Raw genomic sequence first — 26585 nt, 5'->3', positions numbered from 1 at the left:
TCCTAAATACTGTTATCTGCAGGGAAACTTTATAGTACTGTCATAAATGGAAAGACCATATCTCTTGCCATAAAAAGAAGGTATTTGAAAATAAGTACAATTTAAACAGAACAATCTTATTAGTTTTTATACAGAGAATGCTGCTTTCCAAAGGCTCTGAGCTAGAGGGCAGTTTCGTCTTTGTTAAAAATAAGTGGCTGTTAGAGATTTAATGACACTACATGAGACTTTTTTCCAATCCTTCCTTCTTACCTACCATCCTTCTTCCTTGCCTCTCTTCTTTTCCAGACTTCCTCCTTCTCTTCTTCCCTTTCTCTTTCAGTCCTCCCTTACTCTCCCTTCCTTCTTCACCCCCTCCCTCCCTCCTTCTCTCTATCCCTCCTTTTCTTTCACATTTACTGAGCACATATTCTGTGCCAGATACCATTCCGAGCACCAGAGAGGCAATATTGAACAAACAGTAGAAGTCCTTCCCTTCACTGAGGTTATATTTTCGTTGGTGGAACATAGTCAATAAGTAAATAAACAAGACAAGGTATAGTAGATCATAGGTGCTTTGAAGAAAAGTAGAGCAGGGAGTTTGAGGGGTACATGGATAATATGGACAGGGAAGTATTCACTGTTAAAGGGACAAATGAGCTGTGATTTTAAGGACAAGATGGGATCAGCCATGCAGGTACTTCTTTTTTTAAAAAAACTTTTTTATTTCTTTTTATTTTTAAAGATTTTTATTTATTAACAGAGAGAGAAAGATCACAATTAGGCAGAAAGACAAGCAGACAGACAGGAAGCAGGCTGCCTGCCGAGAAGAGAGCCCAATATGGGACTCGATCCCAGCACCCTGAGATCATGACCCGAGCTGAAGGAAGAGGCTTAACCCACTGAGCCACCCAGGTGCCCCAGCCATACAGGTACTTAAAGGAAGAGATTACCCAACAGTTGGAACAGCAAGTGCCAAGGCTGTGATCCAGAACATCCCTGGTATGTTCACGGAACAGCAACAGAGAGTAGTGGAAGTGAGGGGTGATAGGAAAGTGGCTTGAGAAGAGTTTGGATCACTGGCAAGTGGATGCTAGAGATCAGACGACACTGATCTTTCAAAGTCACCACGAGAACATTGACTTTAACTCTAAATTATATGGGAAGCCACTGGATTGCTTTGAGCAGAAAGAGATGAAATATAAACTAATTACTGGTTTTGTGGAAGAATTCCACTGTGCAGAGACTGGATTGGAAAGCACAAGAGTTTGAGTAAGGAAACTGACTAGGGGGGTATTGCAATAATCTAAGGGAGAGATGACAGAATATTGAGTCCTGGGGGAAGCATTGGAAATAGAAATATTGGCAAAATGAACCCACTCTTTCTCTCCTCCCCCCACTATATTAATAAAAAAAAAAAAACCAAACTCTATTTCAGCACTCATGGATTTATAGGTTTATTTTCCCTGCCCCATGGCTATTGCCAATGACCAGCAATAACCTTATTCATCTGTAATCCTTAGGCCTGACCACAGTGCCTGACAAAGGTGATTCAAAGGTTTGTAGAACTGAATTCCAAATGAGTGGCATAATGAAAGACATAGAGAAGGGTAACAAACAGAAAGGTAACAAACAGTAGGTATTTCGGACAATACCCATGTGAGAAGAGGAAAGACAGCATGAGCACTGGGGAAAGAAAAGTGCTTTGCATAGAAACTGAGGCTCACATGAGAATGTGTAAACACATTCTCATGTGAAGGAGAACTAATAGGAGAACTAAGAGGAGCAAAAGAGAAAAGGAGATTTAAAATGATGGAAAAGAGGAACAGTTTCAGGGGAACTTTCATTCAAAGAAAAATGTAATATGGGTAAAGAGGCATAAATGAGTTCAGGATTTACTACATAGCTTTTACTTTTAAACCAGTAAAACCCTCTGATATCCTAAGGCTTTACCAAGTAATTCACTGAATAATGTTAACATTTTTTTATTATTATGTTGCTTTTAAGAGGAAAAAAAAGAACAATTCATAACCAATGAAATATATATATGTGTTATATATATATATATAAATATATATACACACACACATACATATACATATATACATACATATGTATATATGTGGAATTCCTCAGTTTCAAAAACTGGCACAGAATTGTTCCTTTAGATATATATACAAGGAACCTTCCATTCGTGAGGTTTACAGATATGCCAGCATAGCATCACAAGGGTTCACCAAAGTTAACTAAGTGTTTTTCAAGGGATCCAAGGGAACAACTGGGAATCACAACTATAAAAATCTCTACTGCTGGGGCACCTGGGTGGCTCAGTGGGTTAAAGTCACTGCCTTCGGCTCAGGTCATGATCTTAGAGTTCTGGGATCGAGCTCCGCATCAGGCTCTCTGCTCAGTGGGAAGCCTGCTTTCTCCTCTCTCTCTCTGCCTACTTGTGATCTTTGTCTGTCAAATAAATAAATAAAATCTTAAAAAAAAAAAAAAAATCTCGGGACGCCTGGGTGGCTCAGTTGGTTAAGCAGCTGCCTTCGGCTCAGGTCATAATCCCAGCATCCTGGGATGGAGTCCCACATCGGGCTCCTTGCTCAGCAGGGAGCCTGCTTCTCCCTCTGCCTCTGCCTGCCATTCTGTCTGCCTGTGCTCGCTCTCTCCCCCTCTCTCTCTCTGATAAATAAATAAAAATCTTTAAAAAAAAATATCTACTGCCAAATAAGACTAATGGGAACTAGGTAAGACAGGGTCAGCAACACTGAATGATACTCAGCTGAGAAGGAAGAAAGAGGAGCTGAACCATGGGAATCAACAGAAGGAAAGGTGGCTGGAGGGAGCAGAAGGTGCCTTGACTTTACATAAATGCATTTCTGATGTTGAATTAAGGAGATTTAGCCGTTATTGCATAAACCAACCCAGTCAGAATAAAATGAGGAATACATGCATGAGTGCCCTCTTGACTGCAGCATGGGGAACCTGAGCCTTGCATGGAGGAGAGACAGCCAACGATCATTTCACAGGTAAAAGACAATGGTTTCTATTTCCAAATCCAGGTTATTCTCATCCCTTGCCTTTGTTACAGACATGGCTTCCTAAGCAGCCTTGCCCTTCTACACTTGCCTCCCTGCACTCCGTTCTTCAACAGCGAACCACAATGGCCCTTGAGTGTTCCTTGATCAACTACCAAGTCCTACAGAATCTGGTTCTACCTCATTTCCTAACAGTTCCACCTTTTCCCACTCCCACCTGCCCCATTTACATAACTTCCTGATGAATTTTAGAAAAGTTACCTGTTCTAACACCAGGCCCTGCCTCTTTCTCACCCACCTCAATCACTACATTTATGTTCTCCAGTTATCTCCTCTGGAGGCACCCCTCCCCCACTTCTCTGTTATAATATTTGATTCACTTGTAATTCCACATCTGTCTTCCCCAGAAGGTAGAAAAATAAGCACTTAAATATTTGTTAACCACTGGGGCGCCTGGGTGGCTCAGTGGGTTAAGCCTCTGACTTCAGCTCAGGTCATGATCTCGGGGTCCTAGGATCAAGCCCTGCATTGGGCTCTCTGCTCAGCAGGGAGCTTGCTTCCTCCTCTCTGCCTGCCTCTCTGCCTACCTATGATCTCTCTCTCTGTCAAATAAATAAAAAAGTGAAGAAATTAAAAAAAAATTTGTTAACCACTGAAGGTTGAATATTGACTGTTGAGGAACATGAAGATATGAAGACAGCAGCCGATCCTTTATTAAGAATGTAAAAGGTTTTTACATTAATTTACATTTCAGATAAGGCGCAGCTGGCTCTCAGGTACATTAAAAAGAGTGCTAAAAGAATAGGAACAAGCTTTCGCTAAGATGAAAAGAAAAGGAAATTCAGGTTTAGAATTATTATAGAACATTGTATAATCTCCCACAAATCAAAAAAAAAAAAAAAAGAAAAAGAAAAAGAAACTACAGTATTACTTAACCAAAATAAAGTTCATGTAAAGTATATTTGAAAAGGAAAAAAAAAATTAAAATTTACCTGGAATAGTTATTGAATGGCTATCATTTAAGTATTTGTTCTTGAACTAGGACTAAGTATGTAGAGATGTGAGAAAAATTAAATTTAAAAAGGTATTTATTTGGAGTAGTTTTAAAGCAAGTCTTATGAGTCAAGGTCAATACTCATATATGTGTGCTCATTGGCCTGGAGTGCACTTTATTCTCCCATAAACCCAAGTCTTAGATACAGTTGCTAACCATACATTAACAGCTTCCCTAATCACTGTTCTACACAAAGAGCAATCAAGTAGCAAGAGAGGGTGATTCCCCAGTGCTAAGTTACTTCCTTATGTGTATCAGGTGTTTAATCTGCACATTCACTAATTTATTTAGGCTACCAGGGTAACTATTCATGCACTGAAGCTATAGTATGAGAAGACCATTGTATCTTCAAGAGAGCTGGAGAAATGGGCGAAAACTTTTAGCACTTGCTCTTATTAAAATGTAAATCTGGGCAAAGAACTTTGTGGTCCAGTGAAGTTGCTAATGCCATATGACATTAATAACCTACAGGATATGATTTTTTTTTAAGATTTTATTTATTTGACAGAGAGAGACAGAGCGAGAGAGGGAACACAAGCAGGAGGAGTGGGTGAGGGAGAAGCAGGCTTCCTATGTACCAGGAAGTCCAATGTGGGGCTCAATCCCAGAACCCTGGGATCATGACCTGAGCTGAAGGCAGATGTTTTAATGACTGAGCCACCCAGGTGCCCCTAGTGGTTGTTATCTTAATACATCTGCCATTTTCAGAGAGTTGTACTTGAAGAGCTTTCTCAATTCACAGAGGGACTCTACAGCTACAGGGTTGTATTTCTGTTAACCTGAGTAAGAATTATCCTTAAAGGGGATAGAAAAGTTCTGGAGCAGAACAACACTGACTTTCCAACAAGGTATATAGTTTATAAGTATTTAGTTTTGAAAGAGATTCTCTTCTCTTCTATCACTGTTAATATGAATATTTATGAAGCACCATCAGTTCCTGTCCAATCAGTTTATAATTTAATGAGTCATAAATGCATATCCTCTAAATTGAGGTAGTTGGCTCTGAAAGTGATGCCAACCAATACCATTGTCAGTGGCTCTCTCTCTTTTGGCTCTTTCTCTCTTCTTTTTACCTTTTTTCCCTTTTCATACATTTCACTCACTCATATACACCCCTCCCTCATTTTTTTTCTCACTGAAAAGACATAAAAACTCAAGGTTTACCTTTAAAAACACAAATCTGTGGTCAACACAAAACTTTAAAATCTGTAAGACTGTTCTACCTGAAGATTAAGAACATGTTGTTTGAATATTTCATGATAATCTAACACATATTTATACAGTTTTTGAGTATAAGTTTTGAACCATTAAAACATTCCTTGCCTATTTAAACAAACTGATGTCTACATAGAGTTTTCCATCTGTTTCCATTTGACTTTCACACATCTGGATTTCCAATTCAGTTTCTGAGAGTGCTCCATATCTGTCTCGGTTCCTTGCACTAGATTTCTTACATGATTAGAGGATGTACCTTGTTTTCTGCTATATTCTCTCTTGAAAGGCCTCAGCCATATTACCAGTTGTATTATGATTAGAGAGTATCACTAATACAGAAAGTGGAAAAATGTGGGTCCTTAAGAAAACTCACTGACTTTTATAGGTTGCTTTAACAAAAAAAAAGGGGGGGGGTGGGAGATACACTTCTCTTAACTAAAAATAAACTACTACTTGCACTCAGAGACATTTTCATTTTGAAGCACTATGAAAAAGAGACGTACCGCAAAAATTCTCTATTACTGCTTCCGGTGCCCTCTGCTACATAGTAGAGCCTGTTGAGCTTGCTGAGGGAGGTACTGAGGTACTCATCTCCAGATAAATGTGTTCCAATAACGTCACAGGGCCAACAGTCTTATGGAAACTGGCTGCACAGCTTCAGAAAAGGACATGCTGCAGCCTGATATACAAACCACAATGAGGCAATAAGGAGAAACTTCCTACCACTGTCAGTATCAAAGAATGTTTCTCTTAAGCCCTCAATTCTCTATCTTGTTCTTTGTAGACACGTCTTGATGACTTCTAAGGACCAGGCAGGGAAAAACACAGAATAATATCTACTCACCAAGTAGATGGTTTGGTGATGGTTTGACAAGAGGACATTGAAACTGAGAGCAATTGTTTAAAAAAAAAAAAAAGTGTATGTTTGCTTCAATGCATTTTTTTCCTCTCCACTTTTATTTTAAAGTTAGGGAAAGTTAAACATTTATCTATTTTTATTCTTTATAACAGTTACTATTTCAGGAAGTTAGCTTATCTTGTCGCCAAATACCACAGGAAATCTGCATGTTGATCAGTTTTTAAAATGACCACAAGAATCTTTTCCCATTGCTGAATTTTATTTCTTAGTTTTCCTTTTCTGTTTACATAGTCTTTCCCCTATTGATACATATTTCATTCATTTTTATTTTTCACTATTACAAAGTATGCTTTGAGGAAATTTTTATTTTATTATTTTTTATAAGATTTTATTTATTTATTTGCCAGAGAGAGAGAGCACAAGTGAGGGGGGGCAGGAAGAGGGAGAAGCAGACTCCCTGCCAAGCAAGAAGCCTGATGCGGGATTCCATCCTTGGACCCTGGATCATGACCTGAGCCAAAGGCAAGTACTTAACCGACCCAGGCGCCCCTGGGGAAATTTTTTTTTTAAAGATTTTATTTATTTATTTGACAGAGAGAGAGATCACAAGTAGGCAGAAAGGCAGGCAGAGAGAGAGGGGGGAAGCAGGTTCCCCACTGAGCAGAGAGCTCCATGTGGGGCTCGATCCCAGGACCTTGAGATCATAACCTGAGGTGAAGGCGGATGCTTAATGACTGAGCCACCCAGGCGCCCCCGTGGGAAATTGTTAACTAACACTTTCTATTTTTCTTCTTATGCCAAGATGAAAGCTTATAAGAGAAAATATAGAAAAGTAAAAATGTGGAGATATTTAGAAGTGTCTACAATCTTACTTACTCTGAAATAATCACTAAATAGTTTGGTGGTATTTGTTTGTAAGGGTGTGTTCATACAGGATCCTTTACTCTCAAAGTACAAGCATATACGTAAATCAATAAATTTACATATATGTAAATAAATGCACCAACTTAAAAATTTAGATGGTACTAAACATACCTTCGATAAAGTATTGATTTTTAATCCTGTGAGGCTTCTGAAGTCTTTGAAATCGTATCCACTTGCTAGCAATATATTTATAGAGTTTGCATTTTTTAACCACCAAAGGAAAATATATTACCGTAAGCAAAGAAAAGATAACTTGAGAGTCATCTTCCTAACATTTGAGAAAACTTGCATAGCTGAGGCTTGATGTACTTAATTTAAATGAGATAAAGTGAAATCTAACTTGAAATATTCAAGTATTTTTCACAAAGGAGAATCCAACCTGTTTTTATTCCTTCAAAAATGTTACATGGTTGGGCGCCTGGGTGGCTCAGTGGGTTAAAGCCTCTGCCTTGGGCTCAGGTCATGATCCCAGAGTCCTGAGATAGAGCCCTGGGCTCTCTGCTCAGCGGGGAGCCTGCTTCTGCCTCTCTCTCTGCCTGCATCTCTGCCTACTTGTGATCTCTGTCTGTCAAATAAATAAAATCTTTAAAAAAAAAAAAGTTACATGGTTAATGACTTAAGGTGTCTCTAGCTGAAAGGAATCGTGTTATGGCCTTGCTTCTAAATTTTATATAATTCCTCCTGTTTTGATTCTGCTGTCACAGACATTTAATTAGTAAGAGTCATTGCAGCAAGGGGTTTGTCTATAATTTGATTGAGTCACCCATTTCTGAATCGTCAACTTCTGATTTGTTTTAAAATCAAATGTGAGATCAATCACCATGGGCTAGGATCTGAAAAGAACAAACCAATTATAGCCTTCATTGATGGACCCCTAACTTCATTTGAACCTTCTATTTTGCTAGCAAAAGTCAGAATTTTATTCATTAAAAGGCATTTCCTAAGTAAGCATCCTTCTGGTATATTGAAACACCAAGTCCTCAATTCATCCTTTGTTATTAGTTAACCATCAACCACCATCCAGTCAGAGTCAATAATATTAACTGTGTACTTAAAGGTAAGCAAAACTGTGAAGAGAAACAGAAGACCCTTGCAAACAGGAGTTTGTAATCTAATAGAGGAATTGTGATTAACTGACATATCTAAGAACACATACACATGTGCCAGGAAATAAATTCCTACTTAGTAACATCACTTACAAAGATCCTAACAGACATATGATTAAAGCTTATTTAAAGCCGATTAATGAAGCAGTTATATTAAGGAAAAGGGTCTGGTTTGGGGAACAAATTTGATGACTTCAAGCTGGGAAGAAAAGCTAACAGAATGTATGATAGAATCAGGATATAAAAAGAGCTTAATGGGCCCAAAGTAATAATACGGAGTTAAATTGGGATGCATTTGAAGTCCTACTAATGGGGAAGGAGCTGGTTGCTAAGCTGAGTCTGTTCAGTGAAATGTATGTCACATGGGACAATAATAGGATGTGGTAGCCAAGGCGTTGACATGATTTAAAGTCACATTCATTGATAATGTCCAGGAGTAGGTAATAAAAGATAGTCTTTCTCATGCTCTGAGATACTTGGGTTACATTTGAAATAATTTGCTCATTTGTGGTCCACAAATGGAAAAAAGTGCTGTAAGATAGGAGATGATCTAAAGGGGAGTCACTAGAATATGGGAAGGATAGTAAAGGTTTTTTTGTTTTGGTTTTTTAGGATTTTGTTTATTCATTTGACAGACAGAGATCACAGCAGGCAGAAAAAGAGGAAGGGAAGCAGGCTCCCAGCTGAGCAGAGAGCCTGATGCGGGGCTCAATCCCAGGACTCTGGGATCATGACCCAAGCCAAAGGCAGAGGCTTTAACCCACTGAGCCACCCAGGTGCCCCAAGTAAATGTTTTTAACTTAAGGAAAAGAACACAATGGGAACAGACCTTACTATTAAAGATATAAAAGAGTGTCAAGTGAAAGCTGAATTTCATTTGCCTTGTGTGTCTCCAAGCTTCAGATACAGGAGCATCGAAACTTGGAAGCTTCACGGAGGCAGAAGTAGAGTCAGGGAAAGCAGGGGCAAGGTGATAACACAGCTGGTCGACAACACATACAAATTGCCTGGGAGAAAGGTGAGTTTCCTGTGTGAGCATGGATGGGAGGATCGAGCACTGGCCTTTCAAAGATCAAGGAATAGCTTACATTCGCTCTGAGCCGCATTCGCTCTGAGCCAGATGGCACTGGCTGCTTCCTGTAACCTGAAAATTCTGATTCTGCAAGAAATTTGTACTCTTCTCTCTTAACCTCTGAGTTTCCAATTTACCTTCCTCTAAAGCAGTTAAATGTCTACACCCTTCAACTTAAGCTGTTACATCTTTAAAAATATGTTAGCCTATTTAAGGTTTTGAAATTTAAACAGTAAGTATCCAGAAGGTTTGCTAATGTCTCAGCCTAATACTACCAACTTTTGTGTACATATCTTCAGAGCTGTAAGACACTAAGCTCCCCTTGATGAAAACGGTTTCTCGAAATATGATATGCTAGAGCACTGACTTCACAATAATGTGAGGTCACGTGCGCTTGCCAAGATCTAAACAATACAAAATACAGAGTGGCAAGATTCATAATCAGAGTTCCAGAATGTCTCGGAATGGCCCTTTTTATACTTAATGTGTATATGGATCACCTAGGATCTTGTTAAACTGCAAACTGCAACTTGGTAGGTCTGGGATGGGGTCCAAGGATGAACACTTCTGCTGCTCAGGCTTCTGGTTCATGGGCCACACTTTGAGGAGCAAGGTAAGGCACATTTTCTGGGAAGTATCATTGCAGAATGTCTATTATTATACCAGTAATTACTTCGACATTTATTTGCTGAATTCATTAATATTTCTACTGATACAGATCATAGAATTTCTATTCTTCCTTTGAAAATTAAAATAAATGCTATCATGAAACAATAAGAATTAGACACCTAGTTCTTCTCTTTCCTCTGGTACTTAAGAGGATGACTTAATCTCTACAATCAGATTACTTCAAAGTACCAACAGACAATTCCATCAAAATTTATGACCAATTGTTGCACTGAATTAGCAGACTGATTTTATTTTTATTTATTTAGTACGTGAGGGACAGTCTATGATAATAAAATAATTACAATAGTTTCTTTCCCCAGGCACTCAGTTTATTGTAGCAACAATTCAGAGTCAGATATTGTCTGAAATGCCTTTGTAGTGCTATAAACGATTGATCATCATGTTTAGGAAATAGTCCCAAGGGGCTCAGGTCTGATAGTCCCCAAGTTGTTTGCTTTAGACCTTAGACCACATTTTAAGATATCTTTTAATGCTGTGCAAATCAAATACTACTGAATTTTTTCATGTATTCTCCAGAAAACATGAAAAAGTGACCACGTTATTTAAGCCAGGATGTTTACTTCCCTACAGAAAAATCAGAATATCATCTTTTGAGTTTTAAGCTTTGTCTTAAATACAAGATCATTGGGGTAAGCTGGAATATTCTGGAATGGTAATTATTTTTGAGAGTTTGATATTCAGGATCTATTTATGCAGCTTCATTGTTTTGGACTGACAGAATTTGGCCTCCTATTCTGCATCTGAAGTGTTCTTTCCCCTCCCTCACTACCTTCAAGTCTTTACACAATGTCAGCGTGGAAGGCTACTCTATCAAACATTGCATTCCCTCCTGATATATCCCTGACTTATTTTCCCCCTTATCACTTATCACTAACCAAAATACAATACACTTTACTTATTTTTCTTGCGTATTGTCTTCCTCCCCATTAGCGTTCATTGCTCGTATGACAAATGACCACAAACATAGTGGTTTAACAATAAAAATGTATTATTTTATAGTTCTATAGGTTGAAAGTCTAACACTCACTTGCCTAAAGTCAAGAAGTTGGCAGGGCTGCATTCCTTCCTGAAGGCTCTAGGGAAGAAATCTGTGTCTTTTCTTTTGCCAGATTCTAGAGGTCACCCACACTCCTTGGCTCACAGACCCCTTCTTCCATTCACAAAGCTGGAAACACTGCATCCTTCTGACCCTTCTGGTGTCATCTTATCTTTTTTTTTCACTGTTATAAGAGTCTGTGCTTTTAAGGACTCACGTGATTGGATTGGGTCCCCCAGGATAACCCAGAACAATCTACATCTCTTTTTTTTTTTTTCTTTTTTAGGATTTTATTTATTTATATGTCAGAGAAAGGGAGAGAGAGCACAAGCAGGGAGAGTAGCAGGCAGAAGGAAAAGCAGCTCCCCGCCTTCCAACGCTGAGCGAAGAGCCCCACAGAAGACTTGATCCCGGGACCCTGGGATCATGACCTGAGCTGAAGGCAGACGCTTAACCAACTGAGCCATCCAGGCATCCCAGCAATCTATGTCTCAAGGTCTCAGTCACATCTGCAAAATCCCCTTTCCCATGTAAGACAATACATCCATGGGATCTGTCCATTAGGCAGTGAAACCTTTGTGGGGGCCATTATTCTGCCTACTGTACCCTTCACTATAATGCAACCTCCACGAGGTCATGACATTTTGTTTGCTTTGTTGTATCCTAAGCACTTAGAACAGCATCTTGCACAAGGTATGTGCTCAATAAATATTTTTTCAATGAATGCGTGAATGAAATCCAGATTTAGTTGATTATGAGCACATATTTGAAGCGTGCTGCTAGAACACAGGCCTCTACTAGCTGCATCTGAAGAGGCTATCCCTTGAATTAAATAGACCTTATTAGTCCTCATTTGAAAAACAAGGCGACCACTTTGTCCAATTCACAGAATCAATATGATTTACACTGAAATAATGTGAATATTCTTTAAAGAGATATAAAGGATTACCACTATACTTTTTAAATGGGTCTTAGTGTCCTTACCTAAAGAATATAAATTTCTTCGACCTCTAAATATCAGCAATCTTTTTTTTTTTTTAAGATTTATTTATTTATTTATTTGACAGACAGAGAACACAAGTAGGCAGAGAGGCAGGCAGAGAGAGAGAGGAAGCAGGCTCCCCGCTGAGCAGAGAGCCCAATGCGGGGCTCGATCCCAGGACCCTGGGATCATGACCTGAGCCGAAGGCAGAGGCCTAACCCACTGAGCCACCCAGGCACCCCTAAGTATCAGCAATCTTGGTCAGAGGTTCTCTCTCCAGCTTTAGGAAACCCCATCCAAAAGGCTAGAATACATACTTGGGAAGACCATACAGTGAGACTGTAACCTTCCTTGATCTCTCTTCCTGCTAGATAAGCAATCCTGAAAGCCATACCCCCAGAGCAAATGCAGCATACCTGGACCATCTTAAGAGGGGTGGGAGAGCAGGAGGTCATAGGGTATCTCCAAACCTCAGTTTACTCCAGGCTTTTGACGATTTGAGCATATCAATGAATTTCTCCAAGGCTCCTATTCCCTACAATCTATCATTCTCAGTCACATGTTACTAAGAGATGCTGGCAAATAGTACCAAGGTACACTACCAACCTTATGTTTTATTTTCTTCAGACAGAACCAGGACAGGATTTGTCTTGTAACACACTGGCTTCAGGTAAGACCAGTATACAACCAATAACAGAGTAAAGATACCAAACTCTCAACACTAGGCGAATGTTTTTGCTGAGTTTTCCATCCAAAGAAATGTCTTTCCAACTTTATTGAGAAAATTTTCCAATTTTATTAAGTTTAAAAATAAATCCAATATGCCTTTAAAACATAGAGATTGCCTGAACTCACATGTTTATATTTACTAGGAGAGTGAAAATCAAAATGTTTAAGATAGAATCTTCTGTTGTTTCAAAAAAAAATTCTGTGATGCTAAGATTAGAGAACATTTATTTTTCTCCAGGATTGATGTAATTAAACATACTAAAGTAAGCAAAAACAGCAACAACAGCAAAAGTCTTTTTTTTTTTAAAGATTTATTTATTTTAGAGAGAAAAAACACGAGCAAAAGCAGGAGGAAGGGCAAAGGGAGAGGAAGAGAAAGACTCCCCAGTGAGCCTGACATGGGGGCTTGATCTGAAGGCCCAGAGACCATGACCTGAGCCAAAACGAAGAGCTGGATGCTTAACTGACTGAGCCACCCAGGTGCCCCCAACAGCAAAAAAATCTTAATATAAGTATGGTTTGCTTTTGTGGATCTATGACTATATACAGATATCTGGAAACATTAGGATGTTGGGTGACAACCAAGCCAATCACTGTTAGTCAACAGGTATATGCATTGTAGTGAAAACCTAACTGCTAAATTGTTAAAATAATCCAGTCTTTCTTGAAATGGGGTCTCTAGACCAGCAACACTGGAGCCACCCGGGACTTGTTGAATGAACACAACTATGGGCTCACCACAGACACAGGATCAGAAACTTTTAAGGAGGGGGTCCACCGTGTGTGATTTTGATGTTAAGATAGGAGAAACCCTTGGCCAAAGTCATAATTGAATGCCTTTTTATTTTATTCCAAAATGTTGTGTCTTATTTGGGTTAAATTATATCTAAATTATATCTAAATTGTATTTTGGGTTGAATAATATCTAATTTGGTGTTAAATTATATCTAAATTTGGGTTAAATTATATCTAAATCATATGGGCAGGTTATTCTGGGTTAAATTATATCTAAATTGTATGGGCAGATTATTTTGAAAGCTGAACATTTGAATCTGCTGAAAATATGATAGGACCTTCTCATAGTCTGAATCTAAAAGTCTCATTTGCTCTTCAACAGGTAATAAAAATCACTCGTGCAAAAAAGCACTATATATTGTATTAAATTCTTTTTGAATATTAACAGAAATCTGGCATATTTTATTAGAATTCTTTTCTCGTTCTTTAGACATATTTTCCAGATTGATTTTTTCTCTCACCAAGAATATTGGGGTGAAACATGAAAAAGCAAAACCAAATAAAATTCTATTACACACAATCCTATTTTAAAAAATATGGGTCTTAAAAAATATGGGTATTTTTCCTTTGTGAGTTAAGTAAGCACAAAACACATATTTTGTGAGGTTTTTTTTTTTTGTTTCTTAAAGATCAATTAACTAATTAATTAATTAATTTAGAGAGTGTGAGCGAAGGGAGGGGCAGAGGGAGACAGAAAGAGAGAATCCCAAGCAGATTATCTGCCCCACATATGGAGTCCCACTCAGGGCTTGATCCCACCATGCTTGAGATAAATGACCTGAGCCAAACAAATCAAGAGTGCATTGCTTCTCTCACTGAGCCACCCAGGGGTCCCACAAACCACATGTACTATATTATCTAGTGTTTTATTTGAGTAACTAAAAATATTTTAGTTACATAACATTTGCTATAATCAAGGTGGAGCCAACGTGCTGAGAGAACACAGATCACGGAGCAACTCATTCTTCCCGGAGAACCAGGGACAGCGGCCCGGAAGAGGCAATATCGATCTGCTGGATGATGAGTTTCCCGGGTACAGAACGGGACTGAAGACATTCTCCACAAAACTTGCATGCACAAGAACACCCTGTCATGAAGTAGTGGGGTGAATCTGCCAGGGGTGGAGTTTCGCCATGCAAGACTTCCTGCGAGTTAAGTTTTTGTTTCGTTTTTTGTTTGTTTTATTGTTTTTTTTTTTTTTTCCTTGAAGGTAGCAAGCTGAGAGCCAATAAGAGTTTCTAGGCAGTGAATTTATGTAACACATAAATTCAGGAAGATAGGTTCTGAGCTCTGGACTGTATCTCACACAGAATGTTGTCAGAGAATCCTAGCAACTTCTAAACTGACAAAAGACCAGGCCACTTCAGGAGTGACGGAGATAAAAGCAAGACGTTGAGAGGCATTTGAGCTGGGTGTGAATGTGATGGCCAAGAATGTGAGAGTGTGAGGGGTGAGATGGGAAACAAGGTGGGATTTTAAACTTCTTATTGAGTATTTCTTAATACTAGGTGTAATGCTTATATTTGCATTTGTTTTCCACGCAAATTGTTGGAAGCTAAAAAAGGCTTTTATGCTTACATTGCAACTTGGGGGGCGGGGCAGGGCATGTATCCTCTCATGTATCCAGCTGGTTCAAATGATCACTCTTCAAAATGACAGGAACAGGTGGAAAGTAGTAACACTGGGAGGCAGAGCAGGTGTGGCGGAAGCATTACTTAACCAGCACTTCTGTGAGTGGAGGTTAGTGAGTCTTTGAAGGGGTGAGTAGAGTCACTGGGGAGTTAAATGTGCTGCCTCCTGGGGCCTTTCTCCTGAAATTTTCTTGTCATTGGCCCAAGTATCTGGCCTGGGCACGAGATTTTTAAATCTTCCCTGATGATTTAAGGTGGGTGAGAAATATTGTTTGAAACTATAAGTGAAGGCTTTCTCAGTTAGATAACGTTGCTTTAAATTTTCATCCTGTTGATTTGTCTAATAATCTGTTGTAATGCTAATGAAACAAGAGTGTCATATAGTGACCTTCTAGGGATGATGCAAAGGCAAATAGGATAGGATGTGTGAAAGTACTTTGATAGGGTGCCTGGGTGGCTTAGTTGGTTAAAGCTGCTGCCTTCCGCTCAGGTCATGATCTCAGGGTCCTGGGATAGAAGCCCACATCAGGCTCCTTGCTGAGCAGAGAGCTGGCTTATCCCCTGCCTTCCATTCCCCCTGCTTGTGCTTGTTCTCTCCCCCTCTCTCTTTCTGTCAAATAAATAAATAAAAATCTTAAAGAAAAAAAAAGTGCACTGTGCTGGTATTTGTTTAGGACCTCTTATCAGCATGAGCATTTCAAAAATTTCTTATGGGGGTAAAAACTTATAAAGCATTGGGAAAAATGCAACAAAAGAGCATACTTTCTTCACATTTATCTTTAACACATAGGCTATAAACTTTTCATAAAGACTATATGCCACAACTTATAATAAATGTGTCCTTTTTTATTTACATGAGTAGCTATAGGTCTAAAAGGCATCAGAGAGGCTGTAAATGAAAACTGAATATTAACACTTATCTTTGGGGGGTTTCACTTTTCTTTATAAAGTCTTCTAAATGATAGATCCCACAGATCCTAAAGTCTCCCTAAGCTGAAAAAGTCTCCCTTTGCTTTGCACATATTTGATACTCAAAAAAGATTCTGTAAATGCTTGAAAAACTAAGGCACATGTACAGTGTCAATATATCATCCTAACCTCGCATTATTTGGGGCTGGGTTGTGCTGAAGAAATTGATCTCTTACAAGCCTTAAAGAACAGTGACCAAAATCTATCAGCATGAAAATCTGGGCAAAGATGTCACTACAGTGCTCATAAATAATTAAAATGCCTAAAAAGTTAACAAGGCAAGAAACAACAAATGTTGGAGAGGATGTGGAGAAAGGGGAACCCTCTTATACTGTTGGTGGGAATTCAAGTTGGTGCAACCACTTTGGAAAACAGTGTGAAGATTCCTCAAAAAATTAAAAATAGAGCTACCCTATGATCCAGCAATTGCACAAAGCAATATCTTTGGTATTACCCCAAAGATACAGATGTAGTGACAAGAAGGGCCATATGAACTCCAATTTTCATAGAATCAATGTCCACAATAGCCAAACTGTGGAAAGATCCAAGATGCTCTTCAACAGATGATGGATGAAGAAGTCCATAAACACAATGGAATATTACTCAGCCCTCAGAAAGGAATACCCAACTTTTGCATCAATGTGAATGGGACTGGAGGAGATTATGCTGAGTGAAATAAGTCAAGCAGAGAAAGTCAATTATCATGTGGTTTCACTTCCTTGTAGAACATAAGGAATAGCATGGAGGACATTAGGAGAAGGAAGGGAAGAATGAAATAGGGGAAACCAGAAGGGAAGATGTACAATGAAAGACTAGGGACTCCAGGAAACAAACTGAGGGTTTTAGAGGGGAGGGGGGTGGAAGGATGGGTTGGCCTGATAATTGGTATTAAGGGGTATATGTATTACATTGAGCACAGGATGTTATATGTAAATAATGAAACTTGGAACACTACGTCCAAAACTAGTGATGTACTGTGTTGTGACTAACATAATTTAAAAAAAAAGATAAGTTCTTAAAAAATAATTTAAATGGCTAAAACAAGGAATGAAAATATTTCCTTAGGGCACTGAGGTAAATATGATTTTAGAAATTATTATAAGAAAGAAGCCATAGAGAAAAAGCAGAAAACAATGCTGGAAGTTCAAAAAAAGAAAAGAAAAAAAAAGAGGCAATTTCAAAATATAGGGCTCATTATAGCATATTATATTTTAAAAATAATAAGGATACAAAACAAAAGAATAGATTATGGTAATTCTAGAGGCAGAAATTAGACTAACAGCAAGTACATTTAAAGTTTTCATCTATAATCTGTGATTAGAAAGGATAATTCTTACTTTCTCCTAAAGCTTTTCAACATGAGTATTAGAACTTCCCAGGTCAGGATCCAATTCAGATCTCTCAACTCTGTGTATTTATAATATTTAACTTCCCCATTTTTCAGATCTCTTAGATTTCAGCTTATATGGCTTATTTCTAAAGATTTTATTCCACTTATTCCACTTGCAGGGTTTTAGAAATGAACTTTCTTTTCTTTTTAATATGAGGTTTACTGTGTACCTACTGCAGTGAATGACATTATGAAAAAAGACACATAATTTTGTAGTTCTATATTCTCTGTGAATTAGCTCATCAATTTGTTTACCACTACAAATCTGGGACATCCTATGTGAAGTAGGATCTCAGTTCTAAATATAATACTGTTCCGTATATGATGTTCAACATACAGTTAGTATATGAACCACTGTTAAGCTGCAATAAATATCCACCCCCAATTTAAACAGGCTTATTCTGAATTTGCAGAAGCTTTAACATAGTTTATTGAATAGTTAAGCAAATATATGTATGTGTGTATGTGTATATGTACTCACACCAACATATACCTATTCCACTGAATGGCTAAGGCAAAGTCAGGATAGAACATGAGGATGAACATTGTCCTGGCTGCAAAAAAGCATTTGTTAGAGAGAATAAGGGTTACAATGACCTGAATGATGACAAAGAGCTCAGGAAAAGAAAATGGGACTGCAGAAGATATGCTTTAATAGTTTTTGGCCAGCTCTCAGCTAGTCTAGCTTTAATCTACATTATGTATGAGCAGGAATTTTGTATTTCAAATAGAATTATTAATCAGAAAATTAATTATGAATCAGAAGAGTTTACATGTAGTATATCATGAGAGTAGGCTTAATTGTCTACTTCATAGACTAAAGTAATGCAGGTATTAAAAAAAATTTATCATTGGAAAAATTTCCTAAGTGTGTCCCTACTTTTTCTAATTTGGTTACTTGCAAACAGTAAGAATTTAGTATTCTAAATTTTGTTGAAGACATTTGCTCTCATGATTCTGAAGGCTAGCTGAAATTTATGTGTTTTTGTCTTAATTTGTGTGACAACTTGTTTCTCAAAAATAAAATAACTTCCAAGGTTTCATCATTATGGAGACAATTTTGGGTAAAAATTTAGAGTAATAAATAATTTATATGAGGATTTTTTTGTTTGTTTCTGACAGCCATCACTTGTACAATTGCAATTACTCAGTAAATAAGAGGCCCACAATGTCTTTTTTGACATGACAAAAATTCTAACATTTAAATTTAAATATTTTATGTGAAAAGGCACAGCTACAACATCATTCTAGAACTAAGGACTATTGTGTGATAACCATAATTCCTCTTTCTCAAAATAAGAATACTTGTTTTGTTCTTTGTTATATTCACCTGTTCATTTTCCAGTGTTGTTCACACCAAACAACAAATCTATAGCAGATGTATTTACATTTTACTGTTACAGGGAAATGATCTGTGATGCAAATGAGGATAAGCATATTTAAATTGAGGTTAGACATCCCAGTTCTCTCCTATTTTCCATTGTTGAAATAAAATATCAACTGAAAAGTAATATATGTGGTTGGTTGGTAAGTGTGTTTCACTGAGTAAACCAAACAGCTTCCTAGGATGTCTTGCAGAAAAATTCCTCACTCTAAAATTCACTTAGCACTTAAAACTGGCAGCTAAAGTAGTGCCAAATTACTGTGGGAGCAATCACAGAAATAAAGAAAGTTCTTTGGTTTAAGCTTCTCCATGATGAAGCGTGGAAAACATTTATGAGGACCCAGTAGCCTAAGAGAGGAGCCCAGATCACTTGTGGTCCAGGCCTACATTACATTTCCAACAGTTTATTTGTCATGGACAACCACAACACTCAGCTTCAGCATGTCCATATGGAAGTGTCATTAAACTCTAGAACCTGTAAGCTCTCCTGTGCCCTTAGCTCAATGACTAGCCTACTAGTTGATCAGGGTATCTGCTTCACCCTAACATCCACACCAAATAAATCTCCAAGTCCAGTGAATCTGCTTTCTGACCAGCTAATTTCTCAATCTTTTTACTTGTCTGCATCATCACCTTGCTGCTGATCCAAGTGATAAATACTTGTCTGACTTGTGACAACGTCTCTACTGGTCTCTCCTCCAGCACCACGCTTCTGCAATTCAGTCTCTATAAAGGGCAGCCCAAACCTACAACCTTAAAGCCTTTCCCATTTTGTTGGAATAAAGTCCTGAATCCTTAGTATGGCTACCATGGCCTCCCCACCAAACATTTTTCCCCCTCTTCCATGACTTCTTTGGCAGCTTCATCTCTATCTCTCTCCAGAACCTCTGTAGTCACCATCTCACCCCCATCTCCACCAGATGGGGCTATGGTCAGTCACTTGAGAGCTCTAAGAACTCACTGCCTTAACTGCCTTAGTACTTTGCATATGTTCTTCCCAGTCTGCCCTTGCATCATCTAGTTTCTACTCACCTGGGAATTCTAGCACCTCTTCCGTGAACTCTTCCAAACCACCCCTGGCCCATGCCATCAAGTCTAGGAGAGCTGCTCTCATAGCATCTGCCTTGTCTGAAAGTACTAGACTTCAGTTATTGCTTGTTTATTCGTGTAGCTTTACCACCGGACCTCTGTCTTCACAAGGACCACGGCTGTGTATGTCTTGCACATTTGTCCAGTGCTGTGCATTAGAGTGAGACGTTTGTGGCAGATATTCCACAAATATTTGTGAAATGAATGTATCTGAATGGAGTTATGTACAAAGGCCTGGGAGTTCACATTTCTGTTGATGACCTTAGCTATCTGGTCAAAGTACTGCAGGAAATAGTACATGATAATTAGCTGATAGCTTTTTAAAAAGTTACCTCCCTGCTACAAAGTTTCACCACCCTGCTCCCTGCACCCCTCCCCAATCCCCCCCCCCCCACAACGCCCTCCCAAATCCAGTAAGTGGCTAGATTTAAATCTATCTGCCTTCTTTCAGGCTTGGTAAGAACTGTAGCAACCATTGTTATATTTAAGAAAATTAAATTACTAATATCGGTCTACCCATTTCTCCAAGAAAATGAAATTACTTCTCTACAGAATTAAAACACCATTTCCTTGAACTTGATGAAGAAGCCAATTTTCTATTGTGTTTCCTGCCTCAAAAAAGAATATGTGTCTAGACATAACATTAGTGAAGTTTTTTCATGAGATACCCTTTCCATTAGAACAAACCCCATTATTCCTACGCAATGACATAAATAGCTCACTGTACTTTTTGGCCTCTTAATTTAAAAAAACAAAAAGTGAAAGATATTCTAACTCCTATCTCCAAATACAGAATTCTGCTTTAACAACAACAACAACAAACACCCCACTTTGGATGTGTATACATTTCTCCAAATTTCTAAATGTTGCCATAATTCAACTTGAGAGGTGCTGAACAAGTTTGCCTTGTGGTATTCTTTGTAGTAACAGTTGTCAGACTTTAGCACACCTCAGAATCTCCAGGAGAGTTTTTTAAAATGCAGGTTTCTGGGTTCACCCCCAGAGTCTCTGATGCCTTAGACCTGAGACAGAACCTGAAAATTTGCATTTCTAACAAGTTCCCAAGTGATACCTATGCAGCTGACCTGGAGACCACACTTGGAGATGTAACTTATACAAGCAACCCTCCCTTCCTTTTTTAAACCTTGGGTCATCAGTGTCTAAACAGTTTGCTGCCTAAAAACGTGAAAGATGTACTCAGTGCTGAAACTTAACTACACAAGGGCACATCACTTTATTCAAAAGAAGCTTCTTTTTGCAAGCTTAAAAAATGAAATGGAAAAACAACATGAAGTAGGGAGGTTTTACCTTCAACCACAAACATGTTTTGCCTTGGTTATGAGTTCTTTGTTCAGGAGCCAAGGTGGCAATAAAGTTGGCACAAGGAATAGGAGCCATGTGTTTAATATGATGCTAGTGTAGCCCTTGTAAACCCCAGAACAAGGAGAGTCCACACATGAGCTTATCCGCAGGAAGTTCTAGTTCCTTCTCTTGCTACCTAGATGGTGCTGCTCATTCTAAGTTCTCAGAGCCACAAAGGAAGAGGAAGATTTTCTTTCCATCCTGTCACATCCTCCCCCACTTAAACCATTTTACAGCCTTACCTTATAGAAGCAATCTTAATCCTTTTTAAACCATAGAACTAATTGTAAGGTCCACCAACAAAGTGGCATTTTGGAATCTCTTTGCTACAAAGACTTTCCATTACTCTGTGTTCCTCTGCAGAATCGTTGTGCTGAGAAGAGCAAGTTGAAATCCCTATCTTGAGCTGAGCTTGTTAGGAGGGTTATTTTTGTCTTACAGATTTTGTATTTTAATCTTCTTAGAATTTCTTAGGAAGTTCTAATGCTCATCGGTTCTGGTATAAGCTGAGTCAAATCAAGGGTCGCAGAATTTAAAGAAAGTGATGCCATTAGAGCGGAGTCCTGAAGAAATCAGGCACATCATGCTGTGACTATTACAAGGCACTATGTAAGTTTCCATTCATCTCAAAGGTTCTTTCAGACTTGGGATCTTTGCCTTGTTCACTGCTATATTCCTGTGTTTTAAAATCCCCCCTAAATATAAAGGAATCAATACATAATATTTTGCCTGACTGGCTTTCACTATAAGCTTTACAGGTGGCACACAATAAAAATTAAGGAAATGTAGCATTACACTGAAATTCATGAATTAAATGTTACAAAAATTGAGATTGCTCCTACAAATGAAAAATAAATTGAACCAGAAGATAGGTTGTGTTTTATTTGCTTGTTTAGAGAAGTAGAGAGAGATGGGGGTGGGAAGAGGGAAGGGGAGAGGGAGAGAGAGGATCCTAAGCAGGCTCCAAGCCCAGCACAGAGCCTGGCACCTGGCTTCATCTCACAACCCTGAGATCATGACCTGAGCCAAAATCAGAAGTTGTACGCTTAACCAACTTGGCCACCCAGGTGCCCCAAAGATTCCTTATTAGAATATTACCTCCTCTACTCCCCAGTGTACAAATATAACTATCACTAGACCCAGGGGCAAATACTCAATATAAATAAGTATTTACATTGCAGTTCTGTATTGCCCAAGCTAGTAACACTTTTTTTTTTTTCCTTCCAACTTTAAATCGTCACTTTATAAATGGAAAAAACTTCCCCATGGCAAACACTTCCCCCACCTCACCCCCCAACAAACACCCTTTACATAGGAGACACAGTTTTGGCTAAATCCTTTTTAGTTGTGTAGTAAGAGCACAGATTTACTAGGTAGACAAATGTGAAGGCCACTTCTGTTTAACACTAATAATTTCCTCAAGGCTTCTTCTCCATTTTATAGTTATCAGTTTACCTATCTTTACAGCCCCTTCTGTTGCAACTAGCTACTCCCTAGACTCAGCCTGTCTGTGTTCATGAAAGAATCGAGCCAGGGAGGAATCCATTACACGAACTTTAGGTGCAACTGAGTCAGGCCATTCAGATATGTCCCTACAGGTCAGCCTTGACTGCTGGCCCCTCAGTAATCTCCTCTTCTACCCAGATTACTCAACTTCTGAGGTCTGCTTCACAGACACTAGACCCTGCGTCAAATGCCCAAATTAGGAGAGCCTCATGCTGCAAGGCTTTATTGCCCTTACTAGCTTTGGATCTCCTGTAACCCAATACCCCCTAATCCAAGGCAGACTCTCTTAGGCCCTTTGGATACTCTTCCTCATAAACCAGTTCTCCCAAGTTCCTTCTAGCACCTAAATTCGATTTTTTTCCTCCTGGGTTCTCATTTCTTTCCCAGTTCCTGTTGCTGAAATACCACTGAACCCCGCATGGGCACCCCCAAATCCCAGCAAGTTATACTCTTGCTGTCTTAAATTCATTTTCAGGGCTAAAGGCATAGCAATGACTAGTCAGCATCCAACAAGCACACTGGACAGACAGGACATAAATTGGGGTGGAGAGAGGTCAGAGATAAGGCTCTAGGTGCTAAAACATATTTCCACAGAATAATATAATTGGTGAATTCTCACATCCAGCAAGGACCAAATCGATGTACTATTTTAGCACTCCTGCAAGAATTCTCCTACGTCATTGCTGCACAGAGTTTTATTTTATGGAAAAGTTCCATGCTTTTTAACATACTATATCATCTCCTCATGCCAAGTAGTTTTGCATTTTAAGAATTATAAAATGTACTCATCAAAAATTTTGGCACACCATGTGCTGTGTATTACATGTTTATATATTTTAAAAATCCTGAACAAATCTCCCGTGAGGTTCTGTTTAAACTACAAACACCAGCACAGCAAAGTCTGATAGAAACCCAGGAAGACTCACAGAAGACTAGCACCTGCCCCACAGGTACAATACTTTGAAATTTTGTTGAAATACTTTGAAAATCGGCTGTGTACTGTAAAAGAACAAAGGCAGTCTAGAATATTTCCTTCTTCTGTACATGAAAGCCTCAGAAATGAAATGTCCAAACCTCTTCTAGAAATAAAAATCAATTGAGAAGCGCAGCCCAGAAAGCATTAATGCAATCAGTCTGTATGCTGCCAGCTAATTTACAATCCATGACAAGCAAGAGCCAAGTGAGAGTTATTTACATTCGTTCTTCTGGTATAATAGGAGGGATGAGAGTGAACAGGACCTGCTGAATCAGATCATGTTTGACTGAGGAGTGACAGAGGCGTTTTCTTCAATTAATTGCCAGCTGCATAACTTGAGCTAATGCCAGCTGGGCTTTCGTCATGAAGTGACAGAAAAATAAATTATTCTGTACTCCGGTGCTGACTGTGATGTAGTTAATTCATCCATCCAAAGCTGGAGGAGGGAGAGAGGCAGTGGTGATGCTACCTGAATTTTATGAGTGTATTTTGGCAACTGTTTAAAAAATACTGAGTTAATGTTAATCGAAGGGATGAACCAAAGAGGAGAGAAGTGGCCTGGTCAAGGTCATGACCTCTTTCACCATTAGTGAAATCCATACTCACATTCAAGTCACATGGTCAAAGGCGGGAAAAGCCAAAAGGGTTTTATTAAGGGATATTGATATGGGGAAATTCTCAAGGAGGGAAAAAGTGATGACTCCAGTGACGTAAAGAAATCCAGTATAAGGTTTAAAGGAGTCAAACATCTGCTGGTGCATTCAGAAGAGATTAACAGGCCCAGCTGCCGGGACTTTTTGAGTGAGGTGCCTGTCCTGGTGGTCACAAGTCCATGTGTCTTCTGGCTGCCTTGCCACATTCCCGTCTGTCTGGATGGAAGGGTGCCCACCCACAAGCCAGACCTTTTCATTACGGGAAAGTTTCCGAGGTTCCATGTATCAGGCAAACTTTGCTTACCCATCACTTCATATAAACACCTCTTCTATGGAGATTTCTTACAGAAAAACCCACTTGAAAACATCTAACCAAAGAAACGAAGGTCAGAAAAACAGAAGCTCCATGGGAATCTAGGTATGGAATATACAGACTTAAAAGAAGCCCTCCAAATGAGGAAGCAGTAGCAGCTTGACCTCGGAATTCTTTGCTGTCTGCTCCCTCAGTTTTCAAACTGTAGCCCTGGAAATATAAACACACAATTCTAAACATTCACAGGCCCGTGGCAGCAAAATGTCACAAGCCAGCTTCACAACTGGGGCGTGCAGACCATAAATTCTGCGGTGGCAAGAGGGGAGGTCCAGAAATGGCCCATCATGTTCAGCACCCCTCAGCAAAGAAAGCTGGGCCCAAGCAAGAGGCCACTGGCAGCCCACTCCTGGATTTTCTCATCCATTGAAGAAGGATCCCAAGGATTGAATTACCCAGTTGACGCTAGTTCTTCCTGTGCCAGGGGGCAAAAGTTAGAAGACTGCCGAAGGCCATAGCGGCTTTGGATTTTGGCAGAACTGCCTGGTCTCCAGTGTGGTCATGAGCACTCCCATTCCGACACACGGTTTAGAGAAGGACTTGGGGACAACCCGCCCAGGGTTTGACTCTAACTGTCAGCAGAGAGAAACACCTAATTTGGCCATGCGCAACTGATGAGACACAGTCTTTGCTACTGGCAACACATAATGGAAAGGGTAAAACAAGAAAACCATCACCGTTAGGTACCTTCAGAGCAATGGAGAGCAGTGCCTACAACCACCTGGTACCCTGTTCCATTAGTAGTTGGTTAGTCTGGGAGTCTCTAAGCCATTAACTGAAAACTATCTTCACAGTGACTCCTGGGGGAGGTGAGCTGTTAGCAAGCTGAATTAACAACTCCTTTTTTTTTTTTTTAAACAACTCCTTTTTCAGCTGCCATATGTAGTGGCAATGGGCAGCCTAAGTGGAAATCCCTTCCAAGCCAGTGATTTTTAGCCAGAATATAGGTGAAATATCTAAGCATGAGTATTGCATGACATTGTTTCCCAAGTATTAGCTTACTTCTTTCTTGTAATGGGAAACACTTTAGTTTATTTTCTAGCTCCCTCTACCTCACAACCAAATATACAACTGGAAACAGAAAATTCTCGTCATTCCTATTAAAGAACTTTGTTTTGTTTCTGTAATCTTCATAGGGAGCAGAGACTCTTCTTCTGGAATAATACTTATACCTGGGACAAATGATACGTATGGATGTATTATCAGACTCTCTGACTGAAACACAAACATACATAGTTCATTATTGCTTTCATTCAGGGCCTGATTATCTGATCAGTGATTCATCATCTTCTCCATTTTTCCCCTTTAATATTCTCTTTATCAAAAAAAAAAGAAATGAAAAAACTGGAAACTGAAGAAAGCATGTGCCTGGTTTGATGCTAGATAGTATTTATACATTTCATCTTTAAACCTAACAACCTCCTGAGGGTAATACCCACTTAACATGGAGAGTGAGAGAAGCGCAGTGGCAGAGAGATGCACCAAAACATCAGTTCCTCCAAGGCTTACTTGATGGAATAACCTGATTTAAGAGATGCTCAGATACTTTGTTTTAGCCTGTCATTCTTTTAAGCTCTCCATGTACTTATCTTCCTTTTAAGACTGTGATTGCCTTGAAGGTAGGACATGCCTCTTCCTCACCTTTTCTCACCCACACTGCCCTGAACAGTGCCTGGCTCCTGGTAGACCATCACATATGCTAGCAGTAAGTGGAAACCATGCAGCCTGTAGGCAACAGCACTGGGTTTTCAATCTATGAATGTCTGATTCCAACACATA

The 26585-nt window shown here is 39.1% G+C and overlaps 1 protein-coding gene and 1 long non-coding RNA gene across 9 annotated transcripts in view; one reads left to right on the top strand and one right to left on the bottom strand.

The window, feature by feature from the left end:
• The window catches only part of PDE4D (phosphodiesterase 4D), a 1492536-nt gene that overhangs the window by 499725 nt on the left and 966226 nt on the right, over nt 1-26585 (bottom strand). The window lies entirely within an intron of this gene.
• LOC106005037 lies at nt 9495-15687 on the top strand. The gene is made up of 4 exons (XR_006605426.1): nt 9495-9857; nt 11257-11500; nt 12580-12622; nt 14395-15687. It is a non-coding gene; the product is annotated as an uncharacterized LOC106005037 (long non-coding RNA).

This window comes from Mustela putorius, unplaced genomic scaffold (genome assembly GCF_011764305.1).
Source record: "Mustela putorius furo isolate JIRA1106 unplaced genomic scaffold, ASM1176430v1.1 tig00000145_pilon_pilon_pilon, whole genome shotgun sequence".
Classification (NCBI taxonomy): Eukaryota; Metazoa; Chordata; class Mammalia; order Carnivora; family Mustelidae; genus Mustela; species Mustela putorius.
The sequence above is the reverse complement of the archived record's forward strand: the minus strand, read 5'-3'. Positions and strand labels throughout refer to the sequence as shown.